This window comes from Athene noctua, chromosome 1 (genome assembly GCF_965140245.1).
Source record: "Athene noctua chromosome 1, bAthNoc1.hap1.1, whole genome shotgun sequence".
In the NCBI taxonomy this organism is placed as follows: Eukaryota; Metazoa; Chordata; class Aves; order Strigiformes; family Strigidae; genus Athene; species Athene noctua.
Window position 1 is genome coordinate 73,060,436 of NC_134037.1, and position 17,676 is coordinate 73,078,111.

Genomic DNA, 17,676 nt, shown 5'->3' on the forward strand with positions numbered 1-17,676 from the left:
TAGCTAACAGGAGAACCTACCAGCGTCCTTGGCGTTCAGCAGAACAAAACTGCTGTCACGGATCACGCAGATGAATCAACATCTCCCCCTTTCTGCTTAGTCTCGCTCATTTTCAGGTCAGCCTTTTTTCTTATATATGTGCAGGAACACGTTCTCCGAAAACCAGTTACCTGTCCAATGGTTTTCTTAATATTTCCTTATTTGTTCCTCATCTCTGGGAAGTTAGTACTAGGGCATTTGTTTAACAGGAGAACAGCAAAAGAAAGGAGGGAGTGAAAATCTGTTGTGTCGTCACCTGGTTCAGGGAGGTGGAAACAAAACCCACCAAAAGTGGTGGTTAACCCTAAGTTTTGCCAGGCCAGAGTTGCCAGGGAGCTGCATGCCAATGGGCAGAACCCTCTGGTCCTCACTTCAGGAGCAGTATCTAAAATGCTCTGGCCTCCAGGCAGCCTCTGAGGCCAGAGACACAGAGCACTGGAGGTGCCCTGCAGCTCCAGGGAGAAGAGCCACAGATCCGAGCTTTCAGTAATGCCTAACCAAGGCTCTGTAGAACTTCCCCGTGGCCTCCTAATGCTCCTACATCACCCGTCAGCTAGCACGAACAAAAGGGGAGTGAGGAGCCCTTTCCCAGCCTTTCCTGACTGTCATCCTTTGATGGCCACATCTCTGGTGGAGGAAAAACCGGCACCACCTCCGTTTCCCACTGAATCTGCCTTTCTCCGTGCCTTCAGCTGCTCCTTTCCAGGTGTCGCTGAGCGCTGAGGCCCGCCAGGCTGCTGCAGGGCCATCTTGGGTTTCCCTTCAGCCATAGACCCTGGGCGCAGACACAGAGGTCTCCTGGGTGGCACACCGAGCGGCCAGGAATGGCACGTATGGTGGGAAGAGAGATCAGGGATTTGCCAGGGAGTTTCTCAAGAAGGGAAGTGTGGCATCGTTCAAGGTCTGTGCCATCTCATCTCTTTTTTTGCTGCTCACTGACCACAAAATGATTTCTTTGCAAGCAGCTAGAACACAGCCTCCTTCCTCCCATCTAAACTTGCTCTTCAGTCCTTTTGCTCGTGCCCAGCACCACCTGCTCTGTGCCCAGCAGTCTCAGAGCACAGCTGCTGCAAACACTGCAGCTGAGCGAGACGCCCCTCTGCCTAGCCACTGGTCGTTTTCGGCTGGAACTCTTTGTCTACACCTATACGGTGAAATAAAATGTGTTGGGGACCGCTTTCTGGTTTTAAGGTTGAGCAGCGCAGTATGGATTGTGTGTACACGCCTAGCTTCTCCCCCCTCCAAACCTTCACATCTCTGCAAACCTGTGGTGCAGGCAGCCGTGGGCCAGTGTCCCAGCCCTGTTTAATCCCTAGTATGGGCACAGCTTCCGTCTCCTTTCCTTTTCCATTTATTTATTTATTTGCATTTGTTTTCTTTCCTGGAGTAAATATAGCATAGGGACTTTCAGGAAGATGTCCAACATCTTCACTCTCGCCCAGAGGCTGGTCAGTTCCCTTTCAGCCTTTCACCATGCTCTGTACTCTGCCTATACAGAAGAAATCATGACGAATGACAGGTCTGACTCTGGCATGTGTCAGCCTGTGTTTCTCTATCTTCTGCCTGTGTGCTAGAGTGGTTATTGCCCAGACCTTTGCCCTGTGAACACTGCAACTGGCTCTTGCTGTATTGAAGTGGTTTTTAGGCATGAAATCTGTTTCTCTTGACAGCTTTTCCAGTGAAGCGGAGTCACATATGCTTCAGATAATCCTCTTCCTAAGTCGCCAGGCATTGGCACTGAGGCAAGAATATTCAAGCTTTTGACAGAAGCATGCATGTACATTTTTTAGGATGAAACCAAGGAAGCCAAAAATGTAATAATTAAAGCACTGCTGGCATGTTATCTACACCTATTTCCAGTGAAAATCTTTGAGGAAACTCCTAAAAGGTCCAAGTACAGATCTTCCAAATAGCAGGACAATCTCTTTTAGCAAAGCAGCCAGTATATGACTGCTTTAAACTTCCCTGAAATCTGGATAACTTTCACAATGAGATTTAAAATGCAGAGTCTGTGGACAGGTCTTAATTTACTGACTTAAAGATGGCTACTTTTCCAAAAGTATTTATAATTGATGTAGCCAGTGCTGATGCATTTGTAAAGAAAAGATGAACCCCGTGTCTCAGCCTGTGTTGGTGAACTATTTTCCTGCCATCTTTTGCTCCACTCATGATTGTCCCAGTCCGCTCCTTGCAGCCTTGGCTCTGTTGGACCCTTTAAGGGACCATGAGCTTTGCTGCTGCTGCTGCCTGCTCCAGCTGCACCTGAGGAGCAGCAGGACAACCGGGGAGTTGGCGGCCAGGTGGGGATGGGAGGGCTGATCCCCAGCATCCGCGATGGGGAATGGGGCTGCCTGCCCAGCCTGCATGCCAGGGGCTCCCCATATCTGATCCAGGCCAGCTGTTCACAGGTTTGTGTAAGATGGTGATTGGGAGCACTGGCAGCTTCCTGGAGCCCTGTTTACATGAACACTCCTGCTGCTTTTATCAGTGGTAGAGCCACACTGGGATATTTTTGGCATAAAAGCTAAGTGGAAACATATCATATAAGTGTTCTCGAAATGGGAAGCTCTTGAGAACATACCTTAGATCTGGATAGAGAATATAGTGCTCTGACTTCACCTCAGCTGTATTTACCAGCTATCTTCAGCTTTTTCCCCCCCTCTTTTGTCCAGTTGTGTTAGGAAATCCCAGGATGCTGTTAGAAATACATGCATATGTCCAAGGATCCAGTATGTATCAGCCTAACAAGATACTGATGAGTCTAAAAGGAAGAAAATGACAAAAATAGCCATGTAAAAATAGTTTGCTTGCAAGCAGCATTGGTAAGGTCATAGGAAGAATCAATAAGAAAAGAATAAATTTTGCAAATTTAGCTGGGAGAAAACCCTTTCTTTACTTTCCAGGGGCTAACATACCCCAGAAAAATCACACTGATAAACAAAACGAACAGAACCTCTAAATCTAATATGTTCACATCACAAAGGTGATCTGGATCAGAAAAGACCTATTTGTGTATAAAGACACACATCTGTGCAATTTAAAAAATAATGTTAGTAGCAGAAATTTACTTGCAGTCTTGACTTTGATGATGATTTCAGTAAAGGCTACACATTTGAATAACAAGTGTGTTACCCAGTGTGTAGCTGCACGTTACTGCAGGACCCAGAGACCACTGCTGGACACCCTGGAGCCATTTCAGGAGAGGCAGACCCAGCCTGTAGTATAGTTTCTCTCCTCACCAGTTCCTCGCTTACCCTGCTCTTCCCAGGGGGTATGGGACAAATATGTTAAGCTTCAGTAGTCTAACTGTCATCACCTGCCCACGGGCAGTTCTTCACAGGGGCATGGGACAAGACAAGAGACTGCAAAGGTCCATCCCATTGGAAGTCTGGCTGAAGAGATGCTCAGCATGGCCTGATCACTGCTCAAATGATGCTGTTGCAGCCCTGGAAGAGCTCTGGTCAGCATCTAATCTGTCCATATCAAAATATTGGCGTTTCCAGGAGGCAATATTTTGGTGTTCAAGCTTAAAAGAGACAGTGGCTGAAAATGTTTTCTTCAGTGGGAAAAAAATAAAAGCCTTTATAAAGAAGAAGTATGCTATATGACTTTTCAGAGAAGGAAGAAGCTCAAAGGACTCCATTTCATCATTCCCCTGTGATGCCAAGTGGTCTGCTTTCCTGCTAAGGAGGGGAAAGCTACACCCAGGCTGTAGTTTAGTTTCATGTTATTAGTCCAGTAGTCATGCAGTGTAATGGGAGAATAAATAATGTGGTGTGCAGGTGGAAGGACAGTAGATCTCCAGTGTGGACACCAGCTTACAGGCAAGCTTAATGACAGTGACAAAGATGGAAGAATGTGACCTCTGCTGCAGTGTTTTATCTGCTGCACAGATATAAATGCATCTCACCCAAAAAGCCTTTTAGGCAGTGCTCTGAGGAAATTCCTTGTCAAGGAAGGAATGCCCAGAGGAGAGAGATAAAGAGGCACAGAAGGTCTCTGTAATGCCATTACCCCATTGTCCCAGCAGCAGGTGAGTGAGGCTCTTTTGTCTTCAGGAGGAAATCCCTGTGGCTTGAGACTGAGAGCACTGACTGTTTAGAAATGCCTTGGCACTACTGATGTTATCAAGAATGACAGGGTTCAGAGGCAGCAGGTGCTAAAACACCACTCTGAAAATTAAATTTGAATCTAGAGCGGACTCAGAGAATAATTTAGGTTGGAGGGGACCTCCAGAGGTCATCTAGTCTAAATTCTTGCTCAAAACAGGGCAAGCTGCAGCCTTAGATGATGTTGCTCAGGGCTTTGTTCAAGTGAGTTCATGTTCCTCCTTGCCTATTGCCAGCACCTGCCCCACACATGCACATCAGCAGATGAAGAAAACACCTTCCTTCTTGTTGCTGGCAGTGATACACTTCCAGCCTCTGCTGTTGAGGGACCCCCATCCTCCACAAGCTCAGGTGTTCCCTCGAGACGCCCACCCTTTGCCAGTCGCCCAGGAGTCTCTGCAAAGCCTGTGTATCCCTGTCTCCCCTCTGAAGGCTTGGTGCGACGAGCAGGCTGTACCTCCCCAGGGGGAGAGCACTGCCTCCGCCCAACAGGCACCGGGCTCTGCCCACTGCCTGGACAGCCATGTACCCCTTTCAGGACCCCTGTCCCATAAATGGGAAGTGGGATGTGAAGCTGCTCTGTGCACCCTCCTATCCCCCAGACTACCTGCTCCTTTGGTGGTTTCTCATCATGTTTTGTGGCTCTCGGCTGATCCAGGAGACATTTGCAGTGTGAAGTTGCATAGGCCGTGTAATGCTTCCTCCTGTGATGCACTCCCTGAGCAGGGTCAGTCAATCTAGAAAACCTCTATAGCTGCAGGTAGGAAATGACAAAATATTTCCTGGATCACAACACTGGCAAACAGATCAGGAAAACAAATTTAAAAGGAAACAGAGACCACCAGGGTGGTGTCTTAGTACTGTCACATTCTTCCTCTGGCCTGAGCATGAACTATCCTGCTCTGCGAGTGCCCACCTCAAATGATGCTGCAAGGATAATTTCCCTAGCCTGTTACCTTGACCTGTCTATTTGCAGCATTCCTCTGGCTCTCCATCAAGCACGATTTACTTGTCTTTGGCTTCCTCATCTAACCCCACCATATTTATAATCTGTCTTTTGGTGTTGATGATGGTCACAGCTACTCACCGCCTTCATTTGCTTTTGAGATTTTCACAGAGGAACCTCTATGCTTGGCCTTGTGCTGCTCCTGATGCCTAGAGGCAACATCCTTCAAAACCTTCATTAAATCATGCCTTTGACATGTCTACAGAAAATGGGACAGCAGTTAGGTAACAACGTGGCTGACCTATGATTACTGATTACTCAGCAACATTATTTCCTTATTTCCCCGTATCTCTCTGTCAGCCCATCCGTATCTATTGCAGACACATCAGGTTTCACCTCAGAGTCGCCCATTTGCCCCGACTCCCTGCCTGCACAATTTCTGTCAGCCCTAGGCTGGGTGGGGGAGGTCCTGGTGTGGAGGGGTCCCATGTCCCTGTCAGCACCTGGGTTTCACTGGTGAGCCCCCACGCTCAGGGACGCAGAGCCATGGGGTGGTCCCTGGGTGGGTGATGCCTCCTCCCTTTCCTGGACTGGTGCACGCGGCTGCTGAATTGGGGGAAGCTGAGAGATCTGCTGTTTCCGTTGCTTTGTAATGAGATTGTAAATTCTCCGATGCAAGGAAAACACTTTTGTTCTGCCCGATATAATGCTGAATATGGGGGTGGGGGGTGGAGTGTCTGTGACTCAACGTGCATGTTTCTGCAGTAATACAAACAGTAAATAGGCCTTAGCCATTCATAAATTGTAGTTTTTGTCATGAGCAATCAGTAGAAATTTTAGGCTGGTCACTTGACTGACAAAGTAAAAAGCAGCACCCAAACTTTTAACCAGAAGCTTTTAATCTTCTGTCAGTTTGATCAAAAATAACCTCACTTCCAGAAAAATAACCAGAAGAAAGATAGCCAGAAAGATAACCATCATCTTTCAGACTTCTAAATAATTCCTGAACTGGGACTCGAGCTCAAAGCACTTTTAGCCCCTTTGTTGTCAAGGCACATAAAAAAGATTACTGATGCGGGAAGAAAGCAAGAAGTAGAGCAAGCATAGATCATTTCTATAGTCCAGGTTTTGTCTTAAGTCATTGGAGAAGAGGGCACTAACACACCTGGCAGGCAGAAACCTTCAGCAGCAGTGAGAACCATATACAACCTCTGTATGGGTCTGTGTATTAGTCTTGGAAAACAAAAAATAGAGAGTCTCTGGGGTGGAGACAGAAGATTTTCTGTAAAGCATCACATATAGATGTAAAATTTAAATCAACTTTTGCAGTTTTAACACACAAAAAGGTAAAATGCTTTTTTTGATGGGTCTCTACGTTTAAGAATATATAACAATAGTAGCCTGTAGTCAGTCCAGCCCGTAAATGCCCTCTGCGCCTCCATTGTAACAGCAGGGACAATGACACAGCTGGTGTCGTTTCTACCGCCAGCCAGGCTGCCACTGCACTTGAAGTGATCCTTGATAAGATTTCAAGTGAAAGAAGGAGAGAAAGACAGAAAGAAAGAAGGCAAGGAAGCCTCCCCCACTTCAAATTCTTCAGGCTGACCTGTCAGCTTCTATGTTACTACATTTGGACTTGAATTTCTCACCAAGGTCAGAGCAGATTAGAAGCTGCTTTCATACCCGACAGAAATACTACTCCCCGGTGAACAGGGGGGTGTAGCTCCAGTGTCTTTAAGTGGAGAGAAAAGTTTGGTCTTCTCCAACCAGCACTGTGGAGCGCATGGGGGCCTCCCATTATTAACTCTGATCAGCACCAGCAGATCATCTTCTCGCCATAATCCCACATCCTCCCCCTCTCTGTTTGGGTCTGAGCAGCAGACTTGAAAAGCACAACTGAAAATACCAGAAAAACATAGTGAGATTTCTCATGATCACCAGCATTCTTTTCTTTTTATGCTGTTTGTGGGAAATATATAATATTTTTTTCTAAATCACCCTCAAAACACAACAGCAGAATTATGTGCAGCCAGGCGAGGGCTTGATTTCGAGAGTGACCTCAGGACTCACATTTCCTCTAGCCTGAAGCTCAATTCACATTTGTAGGGAACTTGCTCAGTGGGAGACATGTTTTTCTTAAATGTTCAACAGCTGCATGGAAGCTAGGCAGCAGGAAAAACAGAGGGGCAGGCAAAGGATAAAAATAATAATACTGTATTCCCTCCCTTGTCTTTTAAAACTCTGGTTCGCTCAAATAAGTAGTAAGAAAGGAAAGTCTGAAAATCCTGATGTGATGAGACTGAGGCACACAGGATGAGTGGCATGCCAGAGGTCATGAAGGAGCCTGAACAAAGCACAAGATCCATAGTCCAGTCGTGTTTACAAAAGTGTCTAGCTCCACCAGAATTAGAAATTGGATGCCAGAATGCAGAACAGCTAGAGGTTTTTTCCCAGCACAGATCTAAATAACACAGTGCTGCGGAAACACAATGTGAAAGCAAAAGGGAGACAATTTTATAAAAAGCCTTTATTTTAGAGCAGACTGGCGAAGTAAGAAGATTTGCTGAGGAAGATGTTTGGGGAAGACATACAGTACCAGAAAAGGAAGGAGACTGTACTAGTCAGCAGGTGACCACAAAGCACTGAAGGTCAAAGTCAACCAGAGTTTTCCATTTGTCCGCTTGACTTCCCATATGTCATTTTACATGTCACAGACTGAACTTGCACCCCTTTTTTCTCTACCATAGTTACAGTCTACAGCAGTGAGACCAGCTGCTCAGGATAATTCGGAAGAAATGTTTCCCTGGTTTCCCGTCCTTGTGTGGGATGCCTTGCTCAGCTGAAAATCAATCTTCGTGCATCTTACAAACAGGGAAGGAGGAGGAAATTAAGAAGGGGAAGCTAAAGAGAAAGCAAGGAGGAAAGAGAGGCAAAGAAGTCAGGAGTGGCAGAAATCATCAGACAAGTGGGGATGATGGTTAAGCACTGCAAAGACAGAGGCAGCAAAGAGCAGGTAGGGAGGCAACGAAGATCAGTGGGAGCCCAGAGGTAGCAATGAGGGTAAAGGAATAAGGAGAAAGGAAGCAGAATTTTTCAGAAATACAGTGTTTTGTTTGAAAAATGTATGCAAAATAATCGCAAGAGGTTTAACCTGTACTAATGCTGATGTTGTCATATCAATGAGCGCTTTCTGGGCAAAATCAGGAGGAGCTGTCACCTCACCTGTGTGCCAATAGCCCTTCATCAGGTTGATGGCTGACTCCTTGCTCAGTGCGTGCCCATGTGTGGTGTTGAGGAGGGGATGGAGAGAACGCTGACAGAAATTAGGCCCTCTTTATCTGGTGCGTCTCTGGCTACAAGACTAGACAAACTGAAGATATGTGTCTTCTTAAAGGTGATAGGTGTTTCAAAAATGCAATTAACACCTTCAATATGTCCTTCCAGGGACCAGCAAGATGAATTGTGTAGGGTTTATCCTAAAAGGAGTTGAGGTCTCTCAAAACACATAGACTCAGACTCAAAAACAGGTGCATGTCTGTCAGGCCGTGGAGAGGAGCATCAGTCATGTTTCTCTGGCCCCATGGGCAAGCAAGTGCTGGCAAAGGCCAGACTGGGAGGTGGAGGGGGACTTTGGCATTGGAATGCTTTGTAAATAACTTCCATCTGATGCTGCAGAGGAGGGTGACCTGGGGACCAGAGGTGTCTCAGAGCAATACCTCTTCTGCAGAGAAGTGCTACATGCTCCAGGCATGGCAGCAGCCCTCTGAGGAAATCAAGACTTTGTACCATCATGGATGCTAGCCTGTAGCTTCTTTCTGGTTGAATTAGAAGTTGTAAATCACCGCTGCATTTCTCAGTACACGTTTGAGACACATCCGGTGATGGTGGCATAAAAAAAATCTTTCCATCACAATAAGCTGGCAAAGCTTAAAACCAGTTGTTTTGTATAACTCTGTTCCTGATTTTCAGACCTGTCCTCAGATTTATGTGGTGTAATGCAGAAGTTCAGTAAATCGCTTTGGTCGCTGTATCTGGCAACCTGCAAACCGCTGCATTAAGAGTACAAGCAGTTAACACGGCCTCTATGTGATAACAAAACTCAAGTGGACTTTACCAAAGTTTATTCTCAAAAGTAGTCAGCACTGTCCTAAATCTGCTCCCAGAAAAGCTGGAAGGAGCCATCCCAGAGGACTCTCAACTTACATTGGAGGCATGGTCTGTGCCTGGCAGGTGTTTCTCAGCGCCAGCTCTTCACCAATAGTTGCACATGCAGTGTGCAAGCCCACTGGTGGGGCGGTGGGTCTCCTCATACCCATTCCCTGGAGGGTCATAGCTGCCCATGCTGACTGGCTGCTGAGGTGCTCGCCTCTCCAGGAGTGTGGGAGCGTCCCCCCTCTGCCAGCACTGGCACAGGTCCAAGTTGCCCTTCTAGCCGGAGGCTGGGAACCTTGTTCGTCCTTTATCCATCAGTGGTCTCTTCTTAGTGCTAAAGGTATCCAACCTATATGGAAATAAGTTTTTTATTTTTTGAGAGGGGTTGCTTTCTAAAGGCTTGTTACTCTTCTCAAGTCTGAAGTGTTGGGCACACTAGAAAGTCAGAGATGATAAGTTATGCTTTTCTTGTCATGCATCTTTCAATGACAAGCTGGAACCTTGCACTGGGCTGCACAGGCTGAGCCCTGCAAATGATGTCTGTAAGCCTCTGTGCAACTGCGTGCCACCCGTAGAGATATAGACAGGGATCAACCAGTGTGACAAAAATTATAGGTTAAGGCCAGCCTCTCTGCCAGCTTGTGATTTGGAGGTCAGAAATTATGAGAGCAGAGGCTCTGTCCTGCTGGGTTAGACTAAAGTCTGTTTAGCTCAGCGGTGTGACACTGATACTGTTCAATACCGGATTATTACAGGGGAAAAGATCTCTTGATGAATGCTTATGAAATCACTTTGTATTTCATAGGTTGTATTTTTGCTAAGCTCTGTTATGTAGTGGCTGACAGATTTCTTGAGGAATAAAGTGTTGCTCTTATTTTTTATGTCCCTTACAGCGTATTTTAAATCTGATTTCCAGAAACAATAAATATATTTGAAAACTACCCCAGACTGTGTTTTTGTGGTGTCAGGAAATAAACCTGGCAATAGAAAAAGTGATAAAGTCTTCTAAGGTTTTAGCTACCCTCCATCTAATGTTATGATGTTGTTATTTTAATCTCTATTTCAGTGAGCACTAAATCTAACTAAACTACTTTGCACATTAATTTCAAATCCAGTGGCCATTTACCCCAAAGCACGTACAATGGGACTACTCACAACGTGGGTGTAAGCTAGCTGATTAGTATTTTTTTTTTCTGTCTAGACATCCACACTGCAGCATCAAACAGATAGTCAGATTGCTCCTCTGTCCCAAAGGGTTTGTCACATGATTATCTGATCCCTTTCAAGCAAATGGTGCATGTGCATCAGTCCAAAAGGCAATGTAAGGCTGGCCAGAGCCATATTTCTGCAGATTCCCCAAAAGGCAAAGGCAAGATGTCTCTTCCCCTCCGAGAGTCACAAATGCTACAGGAGTTAATTACCTTTACACAGCTGCTGTGGACTCCCCATCCATCAGCTTTAAGAATATTTTTTTCAGGAGTGAATGGTAGTGCAGAGGCAGAAATTCCCTGCAGGTAAGGTAGTGCTGGGGAAAGGATTCCCCTCTCTTGTGCTTCCATTTTCTAGCGCAGGACTAGATGCAGCATCAGTGGCCCTTTCAATATTAAAGTATTCTCATATGCCTGTGTTTCTTCTCTTGTCATGTCTTTGAGAGGCTTAGGAGCATCTGCCCGCTGCATTGCACTCAGCTATGCCTTTTTGTTTGGTTTTTGGCTCTGGGAAGTTTTATGGAGTGTAGCCCTAGCTTTTAAAAGAACTGATATTTTTACAGTATAAGAGAAGTTTAGTTGTCTGATAACTTTGTAGATGTAGGATAACACTGCATGAAAGAGTAAGTGCAAACCACTGACTGAGAGATGCATATGATGTTAACTATAGGCACACTGTTAATTAATGAGGATGTGATCTACGGCCCCAGTTGAACCACGGAATCATAGTAGTGGAAAAAATCACATAAAATCATCAGTTTGCCTCTCTGGCCTGAGGGAGGATCAACTGTAACTGAGCTATTCTTGACTGCTGCTCATCCATCCTGTACTCGAAGACCTCCAGTGATGGAAACATTTAAACTTCTTAGAATAATCCCTCCCCACCCCATGGTGGAGCCTGGTGCCTATGCAGCACCCCATCTGCTTCTGAGGGCAGCCAGAGGTCTGCCCTGGAGCCTGTGAAGAGCTTCAGAGAAAGGGAGAAGAAAGGTTCACTGCTCTTGGGCTGTGCTTTGAAGTGACATTTCTCTGCAACACCACTCTCGTGCATAACATCCACTCTTCCCCCTTCCCCTGATCTCTTTTGCTTGCCCCCCACATTATGTTTTGCTGCTGCCCCTCAGCTGGTGGGACTGTGACCTGAAGTGGATCCCTGAGACCATCTGTGTTAGGAAAAGTTATACAATTCCCCTGGCCAGTAGCAAATAGTAGTGGTAGGGTGGTGGACTGGAGCACAGGAGGTAAATGGTGTCCAGGAGAAGGAAAGTCGGGGTGGTTTCACTGTGTTTGCTACCAGGGAAAATGGTTGTGGAAGGGGACTCTAACTCTTATTTCTCACCAGTTAACTAACAGCCTGATCTTAATTGGGATATTCCAGAGATATCGTTACACTTAATCCCAGCCTTGCAAAAAGCACCCTACACTTATGCTTCGCGGAGTCCTTTCTCAGGCACATGTACAAAGACCAGTCTGACCCTCAACCTTAATAAAACCATTTCAGATGCTTTATACAAAAGATGCTGGCCCATGTCATGAATCAATCCATTATTAAATATACTTTAAATTAACTTTGACCATAGTAACTCAAAATTATTGAGATACTTCTGAGTACCTGAATTTGCTATTTTGTTCCCTTTCTATTGTACTTTGCATAACCTTAAACAAAGCTGAACTAACTTAAACAGTTTTAGGAAAGAGAGGAGGATTACTGCCCTCAAGCCCTGCCTATGGTGCTTGTCGGTGGTTGTTTTGCTCTTCAGCAGCGTTTTGCAGCAGAGATCTGATCCTCAGCATCAATGTTTACAGTGGAAGAGTTGACAGACCCATAAATATGGGGACTATCGAGCACAGCTATGCTCAAAGTGTTTCTTTGTGAATCACACACAATTCCAAACTTATCCAAACCGAGAGAACATCGTGTTGCTAACGCAGTACACAAGGTCACATCAATTTGTGAAGTTAAAATTATTTTCTCTTTGCTGGTTTTACTTTCAATGTCATCGTGTTCCGGGACCAAACATTGTTCTACAATGTCTCTCCCTTGCCAGTTTTTCACATATCCTGTGTCAGAGACATTTGTCTATCTTTGGCCAGAAACTAATATGGTTTAGGAGTTTTTTGAAAGAATAAAGCTTCTTTGGGTTTTTTTAATACTGCTAAATTTTCTGTTTGAAAGCAAATATTTCAAGAATCTAACTATTAGACATGTCCCTGCTCTTCTGACTAACAGCCATGGTATAGCCAGTGAAGTTGCTCAGGTGAGACAACCTAATGAAGGACTTAATGTAAATGTTTATTTTTATATCCCTTCATTCTTCAGCCACTGGGTTATACGAGATGGAAAGCAGGGTGGATTCAGCAAGTGTTTACTCAGTTTGCACCAGTTTTCCAGCATGACTAGACTCAATAGGAGAATCCATGGCTCTGCACTTGAGCACATGAAGCAGATGAACGATTTAGTTATTGGTTATTGAAACCCGATGCAAGATGCAAGCAAACCGGTGAAAGACTAAATAGCTAAATACCCTGTTTTTCACTGGGCATCCTTAGTTACAGCATAATGTCCCAGTGTAATGTCCCGTGGTATCTATTCAGGGAGGAAATACTTTGGAGCATTCCATTAGATAAAAATATGCAGCCAAGAAGAATTCCAGCAAATGATAACATTCTGCTACAAATATGTAATGTGAGTAAAAAAGCATTGTTCAGTAGGGCCTCTGCAAAAGCAGTCTTAATCCTCTCAAATTTTCAGGTCTTCATATTTATTCTCCTTGGTCATTATAAACGTCATCAATACTTTTTTTAAAGTATTTCCAGTGATGTGGGATGAGATCTCTGGAGACAGTAGAGACAGGACATAATGTGGGGTTACTACAGATGCAGTTAGTCTTCAATGCTAGGATTTGTTAAGAGTCTGGAAGAGCTCTGATTTCATAATGCTACCCATTTTTCAGAGAAAAAAACCCTTTCATAAGCTCTGATCCAATTGTTACAGAAGCCAAAATGAAAAATTAAGCTCTGAATCACAGAATAAATATTGTTCTGCATAATTTTTCTTGAGGGACCATTAGTTTCTGGGGGTTTTCTTAGTAATCTTACTGTCTTGTGTAATCAAACATGGTAAGGAAGTGCCACATAAAATTCAGTGTCAGTATGAGCTTTTGAAAAATATGTGGAAATGTATTTCTTTCCTTTTGTTTGTTTTCGTTGTGTTGTTTTTTGTTGTGGTTTTTTTTTTTCTTTAAATTTTCTTTTAGTCTGTTTGTTTAGCTTTTAAAGACCTTTGTTGTGCTTGCAAATGCTCACACTGACACACAGCACTGGGGCAAGGGAGCCAAAACTGGCAGTGACTGTAAAAAGTTGAGCTACAAATAAAAATTAACGTGATGTCTGTTTACATAATCTAGGCAAAATACAAAAAGTAAAGACAAAGTGTTATGAAATATCGATTAAGCTGTCAGATTCATTCACTTTTAATAGTCCAACAATGTAAAGTGTTTTTAAAAAAGAACTTTTTAATCTGGCACCTTCTCTACTCAGGAATGTTCTGCTACAATCCAGAAATGCAGAAAAGCATTACGTGTGTCAGTAGCTTAACCAAAGCAGGGGAGATGTTTGAAGATACCTGAAATATGAATTACATGAGATAAATCTGGCATTCTAGGCAGTGTGACCATTTTGCAAAGCTGAAAATGTTGGGCTTTACTGAGTGAATTAACTTTTGTACAAACTTCAATAAAATCACCTATAGTTCACAAAAAAAAAAAAAAAAAAAAAAAGAATTCTCTTCAGAAGAGAAGAACAGAATTTGTCTGAAACAGTATTAGAGATCTGGGAGAAAAAAAAAAAAGACTTTTTTTTTAAATGCTGCATGTTGCAGAAATCTGGAACACCAAGAGAAAGGATAAATTGTTTTGTCTGTATAATTCAGATCAGCAACACTTAATTACAGTTTTTAACAGCAGGATTTTACCACTTTTAAAATATGTTCTGAAAGCAAAAGGTTCAGGATGACCTTTCCAAATTAAATGCTAGAAGAACATTTTTCTGTGAGAAGATCCCGTGGGTTTCCCACCTTCTTCAGAATGTTGGGACCTTCTTGAAAAGCTTGCCTGGTTCTGGAGGAGGGTGGGAAAGATGCCATCAGATGGCAAAGCTGATGAGGAAGCATCCCATGGAGGGCCAGCTACAGGGGCAGAAGGAGACACAAGTCTTTCCACGGCTAGTTTCAGGCAACACTTTGAGGTGTTTGAGGAGAATTATCATGTTTTTGTAGATATCCTTTGGTCCTGACTTTCCAGGTCATAAATATCTGTCTGTGGGTCAGTTTAATTTTATTAGCTTGTCCAGATAAAAACTAACTCTTATACTATTATTCCACACACATTGTTATAGTCTTGTGTTGCTGTGTAGTAATTGTTATGTTACAGCCATGATAGTCTTAAGAATTTAAGCAAACTGTGGGTTGTAGGAAGAAAGTACATTTTTGTTGGACTAACAAACCTTACTGGAGAAAAAATAAGCAAGTTTTTCATCATACACGCACTTCTTCAGAGCTACATGATGTTTTAAAAATTAAAATACCACTTGCAGTGAAACGTTTCTTTTCAGCTTTAATAATTGTTATACTTTGTAATACAGCCCATCACATGAACTATGTTATCTAGCTAAAATATTTACTTCTGTTTCTTACATGTATATGATTATCATATTCTCATGCCTACCTGACATCTTGCACTGATTTAACTGTCAGTTTGACCTGAAACCACTTAATTAAGCCAGTGCAAAATTGTTGTGACCACTCATTTGAAGCAGACTTGCTTGATTTGGCCAGACTTGGGTAGGGATTGGTGTAAACTGACTTGAAATAAGTCACTCTCATCTGTTTTCACGTGGGCTTTGTAACAATATAACTGCTTTGGTTAGTTAGGCTTGGAGTTTGGTTTCACTTTTGCTAAAATACCTGGTTTAATACAAGCTTTCTTGCAGACATAAGCATACCCATCATGGTATGCCTGTGATGGTGGTTGTGCTAACCAAACACTTCTCTACACCTGCAGACTCTGTCTCCAGCAGAGGCACTGACCTACGCTGACAATGCCAGTACAGTGGCCAGATCCAGCTTTACTGAGGCAAGAGGGGAAGGCTACGGGAGGTGTGGGATGTGCAATGCCCTGCCTTATGAACTGATAAAGGAGCAGTCTCATCCCCAGCATTCATGTTCAGCTGTGTCTGGTCCTGCAAAAGTTACATCTGCCTGCCAGACTTTGAGGGTGATGGCTGCGGCAGCCTGGGGTGTGAGGAGCTGTGAACCCACATCAACTGCCTTGTGTCAGCAGAAGCATCTCAGATAGACAAGTCACCCTGCCAGATCGTCGTATTTACTGGGGTAGTTTCTTCATCTTAGAGAGGGGGTGGTTGTTTTACCCACAATGTACTGTAGGATTTTAGAAAAATCAAAACCAAAGCAGCTTTGGTAATGAAGCTGCATTTGCACTGAGAGACATGGCTGCCAAGGATTTAAAATATTCCTGTGCTGGCAAAGCACTCGTATTGGAAACATGTCAGTATATAGAGAGGTCCAATGCATGTGCGCACACAAGTTAGCATTGATCTAATTAAATTGATTTAGCATATGATTTTAGCTCACTCGTAGCTGTGTCATGGCTGAGATACAGGACCCATAATCACTCCCTCTTAAGAGCATTATTGGCAGCATGAGCTCTTAGCAAGGAGGCGTCTGATCTCTCTAGGTTGGATGCAGTTCATTCCCTGAAGTGAGACATATTCACCTGTGTTATGCATTGCTGTTCCTGTTGCTTGCATGCTGGTTTTGAAACCATCACAGTATTACCCACAGTGACGCCCAGGACAAAAGGTGGCCAAGCTCAGAGGAGTGGTAACCCTCGTAGCAGCAGCAGCAGCTGCTTTTCTAGGAGCTGCCTACTACATTAAAGAAATGAAGTCTCACTGTTTATCGAGCAAATAAGCAAGGTTAATTCTTTACCACAGGCAAAACGTGTAATTCCTGTGTGACATCCCTTTCCCTCCTCCCTTTTCACCGCAACCAAGTGGTGGAAAAGGACAGCCCATTTGGTACAGCACCAGAGAGGAGAGGGGGAGGCAGACACAGCCCTTTTCTCCCACAGGGGTTTTCCTGGGGGCCTGCCCCCCTCTTGGCAGCATTCCAGAGACCCACAGGACACCTGGGCACTGCAGCCCAGAGCATCTGCCTTTGATCTCTCTGTCTTGACCTCAAAGCAACACTGCTGCCATGCCAGCCAGTACTCCCCACTAGAAATATGAAAAAGAAGCAGCTTTATAGAATATTTCTTCAGCTGAATTGTGTTCATCCAGAGAAGGGGCCATGCAGCGTGTCTGCCTCTTGGCCTCTTTGGTCTCTTGTCAGCTGAGCAGGTTCCTGGATCACAGGACAGCGAAAGGAGATGGTAACAGGAGAGCGTCACAGTGTCAGTGATCTTCCTACCAGAGGATGTGGGGATTCTCCTAATTTGGGGATAAAAGTCCAACCTAATGACATGATTCTATTTTTACCATGGGAATAGCAGTAACATTTGATTCGAACATAAAGCTGCAGTTTAATTATAAAGAAAGGGTTTCAAAATTTCTGAGTTAAGAAGGTCACCATGATCACAGCAGTATAAGAATATGGCCCTGGGGAATGCCATCATTTTCATTATTCATGCAGCTTGGTCTATTTTCTCCCCCATTCTGGAAAGACTGCCTTTGTATGTGTGCGTGAATGTATATGCACATGTGTGCGAGAGAGAGGATATAGATGTTACATTTTTCAAATAAAGTAGTTGGAAAATATCATTCTCCAAAACATGATTAACTCCATACATATTTTGCTAGTGCCACTGTAGACAGCAATATCCCTAAGCAGAGTTATGGCTACGTGACCGACCACACCCATGTTCCGTGGTGGCATGAATTGCTGGGGGCAACATGACATCTGCGCAGCGATGTCCTCCCTGACGCAGAGCTGCTGCTAATGGGAGGGCTCACAGGGCAGGAGGGTCACATCCGTGGGTCTCGGGGACTTCCAGCAACAGAGCCCTAAATCCAGACACAGGGAGAACCCTCTGGGCTGGCTGGGCTTGCCTGGGTGGACGCATGGTCCTCTGGCAGGGGTCCGTGCTGCCCAGGTAAGAGTAAGGGAGGGCATCCCTTTTGGTGGGGCACATCCAGGCCCTCGGCA